Source organism: Tamandua tetradactyla, chromosome X (assembly GCF_023851605.1).
Source record: "Tamandua tetradactyla isolate mTamTet1 chromosome X, mTamTet1.pri, whole genome shotgun sequence".
NCBI classification, from domain to species: domain Eukaryota; kingdom Metazoa; phylum Chordata; class Mammalia; order Pilosa; family Myrmecophagidae; genus Tamandua; species Tamandua tetradactyla.
In genome coordinates this window covers 167,056,809-167,071,346 of record NC_135353.1, presented here as the reverse complement: position 1 = coordinate 167,071,346, position 14,538 = coordinate 167,056,809, and positions in this window count along the sequence as shown.

The following is a 14,538-nucleotide window of genomic DNA, read 5'->3' as shown; positions in this document are numbered from 1 at the left end:
TTAAGTCAAACGTCACTCATTGCAGCAGACACGCCTCCTAGCCGACTGCAGATGTAATTAGCAACAGATGAGGTTCACGTACCATTGGCTTGTGTCCGCAGCAACAGAACTAGGTATGCCCACCTGGCCAAGTTGACAACTGAATCTAACTAACACACCCTTCAAGGAAGTAGTTTCCTATGTCCAGTCTAGAGCTTCACATACTGCACCACAGAGCCTAAGGAACTGCATTCTCTATTTCTGGGGACAAATATGAAAGCTGGATTGATTGGTCCTCTTTCAGGAATAAAACGAGAGAAAATTATCTTGGAGCCTTCAGAAAATCCAAGAAAGGGAAATCCTGTTAGAAAATGGCTATAGGATCATATGGTAAGAACGTTTGTGTTCATATGTTGTTACGTTTAAAAAAAAATAATTAAAAATTTAAAAAAAGAAAAGAAAATGACTTACAGGAACTAGAAAAAAAGTTGAAAAGTTGCAGCTGGTATTGGAATCAGGAAGAGGTGACTTCCGTAAAAAAGAGATAGAAAGTCTGTAAGAAGAGAACAGGTAAAAATGAAGAACATAACAATGAAATGCCTATATGAGTTGAGATTAAAAAAATAATAATAAGCCCAGTGATGCAAGACCATGTGGCTTCCAAGGAAACCAAAATTGCAAAAGAAATAATAAAACCAGGATAGACGGCAAGAGCAAACCCAGTGGAGAGAAAAACCTAAATCAACAAAGTAGGAAACAAACAAGAATACTCCAAGAATTCAGAAAAAAGAACAATGAAATAAAAAGTATAAGAGAAATACTGAGGATAATAGTAAGGATTTGCCACACAGACATTGATCTTCTCTAGAAAGCCACCAGAACATTGAAAAAGAAACAAATACAATAAATTTTATTGAGTAACTAGTACGTCCTACATATTTTGGCAAGCACATTAAGATACTGCCTTAACACTTTTACTTCTTCCAACAACCCTTTAAGACACAAAGTAATTTAGCCCTGTTTTTAGAATGAAAAATGTACACATTACATGGAACATGTAAACTGCCCACAATTAGCTACCGAATAGACAAACTAGGGCTCAATTTCTGGCCCAACTAAATTTAACATCCAGTATTTTATGTACCTAATCAAAGACACAAATAATGGACATTTTACTGAAGGGAAAAATGACTCAACTTTGTAAATTAAAATGATTCACCCTCATTGTGTCCCAATCACACCAGTGAAGCATGAGTCACATGTACACACTTGCTGTCACTTTTGATTGCCTTTTTTTCAAAACAAGGAGAGACATAAATTGGGGATGATCACCAGCAACCTAAGAGTCAATGGGGGAGGGTATATAAAAGCACCTGATTCAATTTCAGACTGCACTAATGAATTTGAATTCCATGGTTGGAAGAAACGTAATGGTATTCTGTGCCCATAAAGCAACATCTAGAATACGGTCCAGTTCTGGGACCCATCTTTAGGCACTTCCCTCAAACGGAAGATAGCCAGTGAGCACAACGGCCATGAAGAGTCAGGAGGCAATATACAGGTGGAAGCGAATTCATCCTAACCAAGCGGAAACTACTAGTGGCTAAGCAAGCAGTGAGGAAAGAGTACTAAGTTGCCTTTGAATGCAACCTAATTCTGCAAGTTACCTGCTCCAACTGAAATTTGGTTTGGACCATACATTTAAAAAGCAAAAGTCAATCCTCCTGTTTGTTTGTTTTCTGTATAAATAATGTTCAAAGGATTTTCTGGTCAATGAGAGTAAGCCTTTGCTTGAAATATTAGAGGAAATGCCACTTTATTGTGTGTGTGTGTGTTTGTATTTTTAACTGCAATTCTATGGCTTATGGAATGACCTGGTCTTTTGATGTCATTTGGGAATTATTATTCTACAAATTTGGTAAAAAGAAAGATCATAGTCTAAAGAGAACACTCTTTACAGCCACTTTGTATTGCTTCTTGAAGGGTTTTTGGATGCTTACAGCACCTGGAAAGCCCCACAAAAAAGAGCTTTTAAGATGTCAAGTATAGTGAAAAGAAACAAATAGGTGGGTGGGAGCAGTTTCATTATTTGTGCCTCTCTTGAATTAGCAATATGGAGTAATCAAATGGAATAAATTCTAAGTTTTGTTGAGAATACGCTAAAATAGTGAATATTCTATGACTACCCATTAATGTCAATTATTATTCATTATTTATAAGCCATCAAATTAAAAAGAAGATAGAGGTCTGTGCTGCATTCTCCCACATTTGTTTCTCTCATCTTACTAAAATATACAACTGCTTCATAACTAACGACCTAACACAACTTAGTAGGATAAATTGCAACCTAAATTCTAGATACTAAAGTTGATATGGGATAAAATTCTGTTATGTTCTCAAGCTATTTATCAAAATTTGATTAGTGGTAAATATTTGATACTTTCTTTAAGTTTTACTTTCATGTTTCAAATGATTTTTTTTTAACTTTTTTTATTGCTAATATAACATATATACAAAAAAGCAATAAATTTTCAAGTACATTTTAACAAGTAGTTATAATAGATTTTAAACTTTGGTATGGGTTACAGTTCCATGACTTTTCACTTTTTCTTCCAGCTTCTTCAAGACACTGGAGACCAAAAGAAATATCAATAAAATTGTATTAGCTAGAGTTCTCTAGAGACACAGAATCAGCAGGAGATTTCCGTAGATACAAAATTTATAAAAGTGTCTCACATTACCATGGGAATGTAGAGTCCAAGGTCTGTAGGGTAGGCCGCAAGCTGGTGACCCCAATGAAGGTCCTGAACAAACTCTCAGGAGAGGCTGGCTGGACAACCGTAGGAATGGGAGAATCCAAAGTCTGTAGAGCAGGCTGCAAAGCTGGCAACTCTGATGAAGGATCTGGACAAACTCCACAGGAGAGGCTCACCAACTGAAGCAGGAACAGTAACTATCTCTTCTGAATCCTCCTTAAAAGCCTTTGGGTGATTAGATTAAGTTTCACTCATTGCAGAAGACACTCCCCTTAGCTGATTACAAACGTTATCAGCTACGGATGCAGTTGACATAATCATGATTTAAGTCCATGAAATGAACTCATCAGTGTTTGCCCAATCAGATGACCAGGCACCACCACCTGGCCAAGCTGACACATGAACCTGACCATGACAATAATGATTCAACAGTCTTACTCATTTGTTAAATCCTATCTTCTCTGATATATTCCTCCTCTTTTTTTCTTCTTTTTATGAGATAAACATTATATACACAAAAAAGCAATAAATTTCAAAGTAGATCACAACAATCAGTTGTAGAACAATTTCAGAGTTTGGGATAGGTTACAATTCCAAACGATTTTATGTGATCATCTAATCACTTCATTTTAATTTTGAAAAAGAGAGTTGACTCAACATAGTTTCAAGTTTCAGAGCTTTTGCTGATTTCAATGTTTGAATCTGCTGGGAAAGGTCCTGAAGAGTCAGAGATATTCACACCAGTGCAAATACCTGCATCTCATTTAAGAACTCTCATGAATTCTTTCCTAAAGTGAGTGTTTCCTTTTAAAGTATGGGAGGCAAAACCCCCACATATTTTGATATCATTTCAGTTACTAAGTCTTTTTATTTTCTCACTTAAACCTCATAAAAGTCCTACAAAGTAGGTATTTTTTTTATCATCACAATCGATTTTTTTTGTGTGTGAAAAATAACATACATACAAAAAAGCAATAAATTTCAAAGCACAACACAACAATTAGTTGTAGAACAGATTTCAGAATTTGTATGGATTACAATTCCACAATTGTAGTTTTTACTTCTAGCTGCTCTAAGATACTGAGACTAAAAGAAATATCAATATAATGATTCAGCACCCATACTCATGTGTTAAACCCTAACTTCTCTATATAACTCTAGCATCACCTTTTGATCTTTCTCCCACTCTTTAGAAGAATTTGGGCTACATTCGATAACATGGGATAGGGGGATGGAACGAACTGATGTTCTGGAAAGGCTGGCCCTCTGCATTTCAGGACTTAACTGGTCCAGGGACCCATGTGGAGGTTGTGGGCTTCTGGAAAGTTTCCTTAGTGCATGGAACCTTCGTAGAATCTTACACAATGTCCTAGGTGTTCTTTAGGATTGGCAGGAATGGTTTTGGCTGGGATTTGTTAAGTTATGGTGGGTAGCAATGTCTAACTGAATGAAGCTTGCATGAAACTGACCTCCAGAGTAGCCTCTCAACTCTATTTGAACTCTCTCAGTCCTGATACCTTATTTGTTACACTTCTTTCCCCCCTTTTGGTCAGGAAGGCATCAGCATCAATCCCACAGTGCCAGGCCTAAGCCCATCCCTGGGAGTCATGTCCCATGCAGTCAGGGAGTCTTTCACCCCTGGAAGTCATGTCCCATGTATGGGGGAGGGCAATGATTTTACAGAGTTGGGCTGAGAGAGAGAGAGAGGCCACATCTGAGCAACAAAAGAGATCCACTGGAAGTAATTCTTAGGCATACATATAGGTAGGTTAAGCTTCTCTGCTACATAAATAAGTTTCACAAGAGCAAGCTTCAAGATAAGGGCTTGACCTATTAATTTGGGTGTCCCTAACGTTTGACACAGCACCAGGGCTTTCTCCGGTGGTTAAGTTTAATAGTTCTGTATTCTTTCTCCCATCCCTCAAGGGAATTCATCAATTCTTTCTGATTATCTGCTTAATATACTCTGGTATGTATCCAGGTATTACATTAAGCTATATAGGATTAAAGGCCCTCATTCTGTTTCTGGACTCCCTGTGTCTGGATTGTTTAAATGATCTATCCAGACAGTTTGTTAGATTATGGGATACAGAAAATTTAGGTTCTGGACAAAATAAAACTTTCTTCCTTTGGTCTCAAAGAGTAGATGAGGTTCTAAAATAAAGAAAATGTCTTCCTTACCCCTGTATTCTGAATTACCTTAATCCCAAACTGACTGGCTTCTTTCTTATCTCTAAATATCAGGTAATACCCATATAAAACAGCCTCTCAAAATGCAGAAATAACAATTACCACTTCAGGCTAAATGCGACTGCTATAAGAGCTTACAATCTAGGTCCCTGTTTTCTTATAAGTATTTTCTAAACGAAACTGTACAATATTTGCTCTTTTGTTTCTAGCTTATTTTGCCTCTTATAGCCTGGCTTATTACACTCAGTGTTATGTCCTCAAGGCTCATCCATATTGTCATATTTGTCATGTGGTTCAGGACATCATTTTGTCTTATTGCTATACAATATCCCATCATTTGTATATACCACATTTTGTTAATCTACTCATTCTGCTGATGGGCACTTGGACTGTTTCCATCTTTTTGGCAATTGTGAATAAGGCTGTTATGAACATCAGTGTGCAAATGTCTACTTGTGTAACTGCTTTCAGCTCAAAATAGGTATTCTTAACTCCTATATAATATATGAGAAAAACAAGGCTTAGAACTTCAATGAGTTTTCCAGAGTGTAACAGCTTTCAAATTGCAGGGCCTGGCCAGATACACTCCACACCATACTGCTGAATTTGTTACTAAATAAGAGGATTTGAAGTCCTGACCCCACCCAAATGATTCCTTATCTTCCCTCTCAAAGGTCAACATGGAGAATGATGCTGAATTGATTATGAAATTTAAAATGTGTTTCTGGAAAGTTTCCGTAGTTTTCATTTGGAGGTCTATTTTTCCTTTTACCTTGCTGACATAAGAAGACTCTTCAATAGGTTATATGTGAACACACGGCCTGTGTTCTGTTTCTTCTGTGGAAAGCTGGAATAGTGACTTATGTTGAAACAGGCAAGTGATCATGTCTGGGGACTGAATTTGTAGTTGAACATTTCCTTGTAGGTACAGGATGTATTTAATGATTATTAACTGGCCTCCTTTGGACTCTGGCTGACAAGGCTAAAAAAAAAAATCCATTTATTTAATCCATTTAGCTTAATGAGTGGCCATAGAATGAAAAAGAAGCAAACTGATTGGCTATTTTTACTGCATTTCCAAACCGACTTCTCATATCAATTGAGTAGCCTATCAGTTCAATCCAACCAAATGGCTGCCCCTAGTGTCACAGGCCTGGGTCTCTATCTGAGGATAAGGGCATATTCCAACTGCTGATCAGGGCTTCAGTGCCCAGACCTGGGATAGAAAAAGAGCACTCTGTTCTCCTTTAAACATTCCAATGTGGAAAGAAAAAGTATGAACAATCTATCCATCCCCAAACCTTGATATGATCTGTGGAATGTAAGAACACCTAGCAACATGAAATTTGACTTCTCTATTCACCAAACTCAAGACACAAAACCTTCTAGAATTATCAAGGAAGCCCACCCAATCAATGGAATTCAGAGCTAAGAATTAAGCCACTAAGTGGCATAATTGCTGTAATTAGTTAAATGGTGTAATTACAGTAAACACATGATAAGTTACCACTGAAGCGTGTAATTGCTGAGCATAATGATGTTATTATGATTTCTGATGATATAATATGATTTGGATTCATAATAAATGCCCATAACAATATTAAGAAAGTTTTCATTTGTGAATTTTCTTAGAAACTGACAGTGCTAGAATTTTTAGGTTTAAGTCCAAGTCAGACAAGAAATCAGAGCATTCTTTCAAAGAAATAAAAAATGAATATTATTTAACATGATACCTTGTCAAGAACATGGACATAAAGAGATAAAGGTCTTGAAGTGTAAAGTAGGGCACCAGGATAATCCTAAACAGGTATTAAAGGTAATGACAACAATTAAAAAAAAAAAAAGCCTATGTTATTTCATGCATAGTCCATTGCTCTGGAATTTACCATTTTACCTAAGGTTTCCCAGTGAACTATCCATGAAAGTAAGGTTTCCCAGAAAATAATGGTGTCAGCAATGCTTTTGCTTGAACATTCCTAAAAGACAATCTTTTTAAGGTGTTTGCACATTGGTCATACATGTGTTCAAATTTTGTATCATATAATGGTAGACTGATAATTATGAGTGGTCTTGAATTCTTTCTAGAAGTAGATTTTGTATAGTCAAAATATTTTTATGCCATAGAATTATGATATTAGAAAAACTCTTGGAGTAAAGATGAAGAAATCCATAGTTCAAAAGTGCATGAACTCATTCTGTTCAGCTCATGGCGCTTACCCTCAGAAGTGTATCTTCTTGGGAGAGGCTCATAGTGCTCATCCGCAAAGAAAGTCAGGTTGACAAGCCAGAGATTATCCCATCCATCTCCACTTGGTTGGGACCTTCTCTATAGATGCTCAATAGCTCTTTATGCTCCTTCTGCTTCAACTTTTGCAGCAAAGAGGGTCTAGTCTCTGAAAGAATTTTTTCCATTTTCTCCAAACAACCCAGTTGTTTGAAAATTATTCTACATATTGACCATAGTTCTTCCACATCATAAATTCTGCCTTTCTGTCTTCCTCTCTGTTCTAGATGAAAGTTCTCTTAATATTTGCAACAAAATTATAGACTCCCACGCAAACTGTTCCTTCTCCAGAATGCAGGTCTCCTGCAGACAAGATCTGACATTGCCCAACCTCTCTGGCGATCACCAATCCATCAAGACTCCATTTATGGTTATCTAGACCAGGCGCCAGCAAATGTTTTCTGAAAAGTGACTAACAGGATATAGTTTTGGCTTTGTGGGCCATACAATCTGTGTTGCAACTACTCAACTCTGAATTGCAGTGCAAAAACATATGTACTCACTAAATAAATGGACGAGCATAACTGACCTTCAATAAAATTTTATTTATGAAAAAAGGGTCAGGTGGGATTTGGTGCAGGTTTGCTGATCCCTGATCTAGAAGATTCTCAGGCAGAAAAGAGCCTAGGGAAACTGTGACCGCTCTTATCTGCCTCCTTAACTTCTGCTAACACAGGTTAACTATTTTCCTCTAAACAATGAAGCCTACTATCATTTTGTATTGAGCAGGCAGTTAACAAAGCTCCAGAATCAGAAGCACTGTGGTAAGGTAGTAAGGTTCTCTACCTGCACTGTCCATTGTGGTGACTACTAGGCACTTGTGACTACCTAGCATTTCAAATGTGGATGGTGCATTTTAGAACCTGAATTTCTATCTAATTAGAATTCATTTATACTAAAATTTAGACAACTACATGCATAGCTATCATATTGGACAGCATAACCCATACACTGCTTTCCTACGTGGATGGCTCTTCAGCTCCATCCTACTCATTTACAGCACTGCACATTACCTTTTATTAAATTTGCACATGAAGCAGTTCAGTATCACTTAAGCAAATACCAAGCTTTAAGCATTATGGACATTCAATAAATATTAGTGATGATAAGTAAATTGAATCATTAGAGATAAAATACAGAAACAAAATACAAGAAATGATTATAACCAGTCTTACTTTTACTGACAAGATTTTCCATGGAAGTAGGACCCATGGCCACATAAAGATACAGGCTATCATTTTTTTTTTTTTTTTTTTTTTTTTTTTTTTTTTAAAGGAAAGACAGAGAGAAGGAAGGAAGGATAGAAGGAAGGAAGGAAGGAAGAAAGGGAAACATTTTTAAACATTTTCTTGTTTTATTGTATTCTGTTTCTCCGTTTTTGTTACATGGGCTGGGGCCGGGAATCGAACCGAGGTCCTCCGGCATAGCAGGCAAGCACTTTGCCCGCTGAGCCACCGCGGCCCGCCCGGGGCTATCATTATTTTAATGAATTTCACACTTTTGATATTTATCTGAAGTTAATTCAAGCTTTTCCTATTTGACATTCCTCTGCCATGAATATTGATGGGTTTTTTTAGTTGATTTTCACTTTTTTCCTGTGCTCAAGGATTTAGATTTCAGCATGCATTGTTTATTGCTTAATTTCCATTCTAATTCTAGAGAAAGAGGAAAAGATCATTTCATCCCATGCTCGATGTGAGAAAGAAATGAACTGGAAAACTAAGCAACAAAAGAATTAAGAACTCATCCTGCTATAAAGTAAATGAGCTCATGGACTGAAAACCTAATGATTATTCAAAATGCTTTTACTGCATTCAGTCACTTATTTAGTGAACAAAAACTGTTATTTACGATGGAGTACAGGGGTGAACTACAACAAATGTGGATCCTGCTCTCTCGTAGCTGACATCTAGTGTAGACAACAGGCATTAATAGAGGAACCTCAAAAATAAAACACCATTAGTAGATATCACCTTGTTGTTCAAGATGTAGTGGAGAGGCTGGAGGGAACGGCCTGAAAATGCAGAGCTGTGTTCCAGTAGCCCTGTTTCTTGATGACGACTGAACAATGATATAGCTTTCACAATGAGACTTTGAATGTGAAAACCTTGTGTCTGATGTTCCTTTTATCTACTATATCAACAGAAGAGTAGAACATATGGAATAAAAATAAATAATAGGGGGAATAAATGTTAAAATAAATTTAGTTTGAAATGCTAGCGGTAAATGAAAGCAAGGAATAAAGGGTATGGTATGTATAATCTTTTTTTCTCTGTTATCATTTTATTTCTTTTTCTGTTGTCTTTTATTTTTATTTTTATTTTTATTTATTTATTTTTCTTAAACATGGGCAGGCATCGGGAAACGAACCCGGGTCCTCTGGCATGGAAGGCGAGAACTCTGCTTGCTGAGCCATCGTGGCCCACCCTTTCTGTTGTCTTTTTATGTCTTTTTCTAAATCAATGCAAATGTTTTAAGAAATGATGAATATGCAACTATTTGATGATATTAAGAACTACTGATTACATATGTAGAATGGAATGATACCTTAATGTTTTGTTTGTTATTAATTTTTTTAAATAAATAAATAAATAAATAAATAAATAAATAAATAAAACACCATTTACAAGTTACTCCGGAAAATCCCCCACACACCAAGGGTGCAAAGGCCTGGTAACATCCAAGCAGAGGCAACTTTTGAGTAGCCATCTAAGGAACAAGGACAGAGCTTCCCAGGCAGAGCAGGAGCAAATGAGAGTGAAGAAGCACGTTGGATCAAAAACCAGGGGCGAGATCAAGTAAGCTGGAGGCTTGGTGGAAACTGGACTTCCGAGTTAATACTAGGATACTAGTCCCTATCCTGAGAGCAAAGAGACAATGATAAGGACATTCAGGACAGGGTGGGGGTACTTGAGGTGGAACATGACCCAGGCTGCATTTTGAAATGATCTCTCTCTGGGCGCACTGTGGACATGGGACAAAGGCCAGAGGGAAATGGCTAGGTCAACTCTCTCATCAGATGCTGAGAAAAGACTGTATCTTGAACTGGAGAGTGAGATGAACTGAATGAGGGTACTTGAAAGACAATTCAGAAGGTAAAACTGACAGGGCCTGAAGTAGGAACAGAAGAGTAAGGAGAGAAATGGGCATGATATGACGGCCTCGGTTTCTGGCCTGAAGAGTGGTAGAATGGAGCTGCCACTTGCTGCCAGGAGAGCCTTCTTGTTCTCAAGAGGACTGGCCAAATGCTCAAGAGAACAGGCAGTTGCAGAATCAAGCAAGCTCTTGAGCTAAGTGCGTGATTATGCAGTTAAAGCAACCTTTCCAGAACAATAAATGCCTCCAGAATGGAAGAAGGGCTTTGTTTTGGTGGCTGTGTGTGTGTATGTGTGTGTGTGAGTGTGTGCAGTTTTGAAACAAAGAAATACACAATGAATCCCAATAACTTATACTTCACCCTGTGGGAGTCTGTTCAGCTTGCTGAATGCAGACACGCCTGCCTGTGCTTCTCTCTGGGAAGCAGCACTCTCTTTGGCTTCCACAATTGCCAAGTTCAAGGTCGGGACTACACTGAATACCTGCCTCCCACTGTGGTCCCCAATGCTTCCAGGTGAACATAAGAAATGTAATCAAAGGCTTTAGAATCTCTATTGCCTTGGAATAAAAAATGTCAAACAACTGCATTTTATGGATTCCAAGTTTTTGCTTATTCATGGAGGATATTTCCAATCATTGTCTCCCCTCTAGGCCAAATCAATATGACTTGTTATGTATTATGTTTTCCTAAATGAAGTATTTGTGTATATATTACACTTTCCTAAATGAATTATTTCTTCTCTCCTATATTCTCCTATAAGTACGGGTACAAAAAGAAAAACAGAGAGGCACATTCAGCCTAATTGTGGCCACCCCAAGTAATTCACACATGACTTTATTAGCATTTATTTGATTGAAACAATGATTTGATTATGTGTCTGTTGCCATTCTTGACTTGGCAGTGAGGTCCTTTAAGACATAGGTCAATGCATGAGGCCTGTGTGTCATTCAGTCAATAAAACATAGGTCTATTCTAACTTAGGGACCAATGCCTGTCACACAGAGGGAACTCAGTAGAAGTCTGTTGAAAGAAAGAAGGAAAGGAGTGGAAAGAGAGGACAGGAACGGAGGGAAGGGGAGGGGAGGAGAAGAGAAGGAAAAGGAAAAGGAAGGAGAGCTTGAGTGATTTTCTGGTTTCATGTTCAGACTTCAGCCTTAACCTTTAACCTTTACTAACTGCCCCCTTTAATTTTCCTCTCCAACCCTGCAAAGATTTAAAGTCATCATCAAACATTACTGATAAGCCATGAAAGGCAGGATCAAGAGTAATAGTTTAGCTATTGACCTGTCTCAAATCTGCAGATAAGACAGGTTAAATTTGGGGGACTCTTTAAGACCTTTGATTCTGTGGGTTACAAATAAAGGTCACAATGGTGGGAATTTTCCCTGTTGTTTTTATGGTCTGAAATCCTATGGCATTTAGAGTTGCAAGCCTTAGGTACCATCCCCAAAGTACTATAACTTAGTGCCAATTACCCAAACATCTTAACTCAAAACATCCTCATCTGCATCAAGTAGCTCCGTTTGAAAAACCTCCATAACCACTTAACTTGCAGTATCAGTTTTCTATTGTTACATAACAATAATACCACAAACTCAGAGGCTTAAAACAAAACACATTATCTCAGAGTAAGCCCAGGCAGAGCTTAGCTGGGTCTTCTACTCAGGATTTCATACAGCATGTAATCAATACAGCGACTAGGGGCTGGGTGCTCATGAGAGGTTCAACTGGGGAAGGATGAGCATCTGGGTTTCCACAGAGGTTGGTAGAATTCAGTTCCTGGAGGTTATGTAGGACTGCGGGCATTTTATATATATATATATATATATACATAAAATAACATTTTTAATTAAAGTTAATAACAAATTAGTACATTACAAATTAAAAAATCTGCATATTTGCTTAAAAATCATTTATCAAATGCTAGCCTCCATATTATCTGGAAAAGTAAAGAAGCAAATTGCTATAAATCTGGCACCCCAATTAAACTCGGGTTTTTAAAAGTATATAAAAATGACCCTTAAATTATCCTAAGTTCCACTCCAGAAAATTTTATTTTACCCTTTTCATGTTAAGTTAGAACCTCCCAAACATTTTGCCCAAGTGTAGAAAAAACTGCCTGAAGATGCAAAGCACAATAAAATAATTTTATGAAAATATACAAAAAATACCCGTTAAAACTACATTATCATAGCTGGCAGCACGGAAAATTAGTAATTCACATAGTTTCAAAAGTTGCATAACTGCAAGATGATTTATTGCTGATTAATTGCTAAGCAGTTTTATTTAAGAAGAAACAACGCATTTAATAAATTGCAATTCAGTAAACAATGCTAGATTCAATTTATGAAAATATAATTATGTAACGTGATTTACTCTTTGGGCTGCATCCTGGTAGTGTTAAACCTTTAAAAAATATTAACATATTTTAGCTTTCCTATGCAGAAGTCTTCGTTCCACTCTTGGGGAAAAAATGGAAGAACTTGAGCTCATCGTCTGCATTCAGAGAATGCTTTACTGCTTGGTAACACTTCTTAGTTTCACATTAAAGATTTTAATTTATAAGAAATAAATTATGTGGTTTTCAATTTAAGAATAAATGAATGTAGAAATATTATGCTGGAGAAATTCAGAGAACCCAAACTAAAAAAAAAAAAAAAAAATCAAAGCACAGCTGGTTGTGCAGCTCTAGAGAACTTAATACAAAGTAAATAACTTAAATCAAGTTAACTTGGGCATCTGAATACAAATGTTCATCAATATTACCTATGTAGATGACTATTAAGGGATGTGCAGCATTTTCAAAATCCCTGTGTGTCCTTTATGTGCATGTTTGGTACACTAAGTGCTGTGGTAATTGTTCTTTTCAGCAGGATTTAATTTTTTTTCTGTATGATTGTCCATCTCTGTAATACCAAGTCTCACAGAACTCAGATTTTTGGCTGAGTACGCCTGTGTTTTTATTTTTGTCTTTCCGGAGACAGACGTTTATATCTTCTAGGTTTTCCAAGAATCTAGAATATATAAAAAAAACCTATAGTACAGGAATCTGATGCTTAGTTGAAGAGTGTTTAGGGCAAGATCTATTTACTTCAAACCATTCATTTACGCAGCCTTTATGATATATGCATAAACATGGCAGTCGTGCTATAGCATCTCCTCGCTGCAATTCTTCAAGGCATATTGCACATTTTTCAGCATCTTTACTCAGTACATCCTCATTATAGGTTATTCTTGGCTTTGCTAAACACATGACAAGATGCAAGTCCATTTTATCTGAGGGTAGAAATTCTGAGCATAGAGGCACTTAAATCCTCCAAATATGTGTGCTGGGAATGTTATAATGACATTAGGAGAAAGCATACCTTGCGGAGGATGGTAGGTACATTTGTCTGATTTGGCTTTAGATAGAACGAAAACAGAAAATAACCTCTGAAATTTCCTAAATCCTCACTCATGTGCTTTCACACAGGACAGCACATTGCTGATAAAGTCTGAAAACCCTCAGGCCAAAATTTCAATTAGAGTGTCCTGCCTTTCAGTTCTCTGCTTGCTTTATGAAAGTATATGAAGAAAATCCTTGTATACCATTTTTGATAATTTCTATGTCTTGTGTGTACATATGTTAAATGACAACTTCTTTAAAAATTGCATTACTCTCTGTTTTGCTGATTCATACAAATGGAATTAGTATATATTGACCAAATTTTGGCAACTGCCAAAGTACCATATTCATTCTAATACTCTTCTTAGATTCTTTAGTGTTTTCTATGTAAATAATTATATTATTGCAAATAATGTCCATTTTTTAACCAATCTTAGATTTTATTTATGTATTTTTATTTTTCTTAGCTAGAACCTCTAGTATAATATTATAAAGAAATGAGAGCAGAATTATGTTGCTTCTTCATGATTTTAAAGGGGATTTCCTTGAGTATGACTTTTAATTATAGCATTTTTAAAGATATTTATCAACTTGGGGCTATTCTCTTCTATTCCTGATTTTTAAAAGGGTTTTTTTTAAGACCATAGAAGAACTGTATAAATTTATCCCTCTATTTATTGGGTCAATTACGTTGTATGTGAATTATATTTCAATAGAACTGTTTTTTACAAAGTCTTAGCCAATCTTATTCATGAATATAGATGGCTGGGTATTGTGGGGGGGGACAGGAGCCTCTGAGTCATGGGCGTCTTGTCATCCTCACACGGTAGCACAGGGTTATAAGATC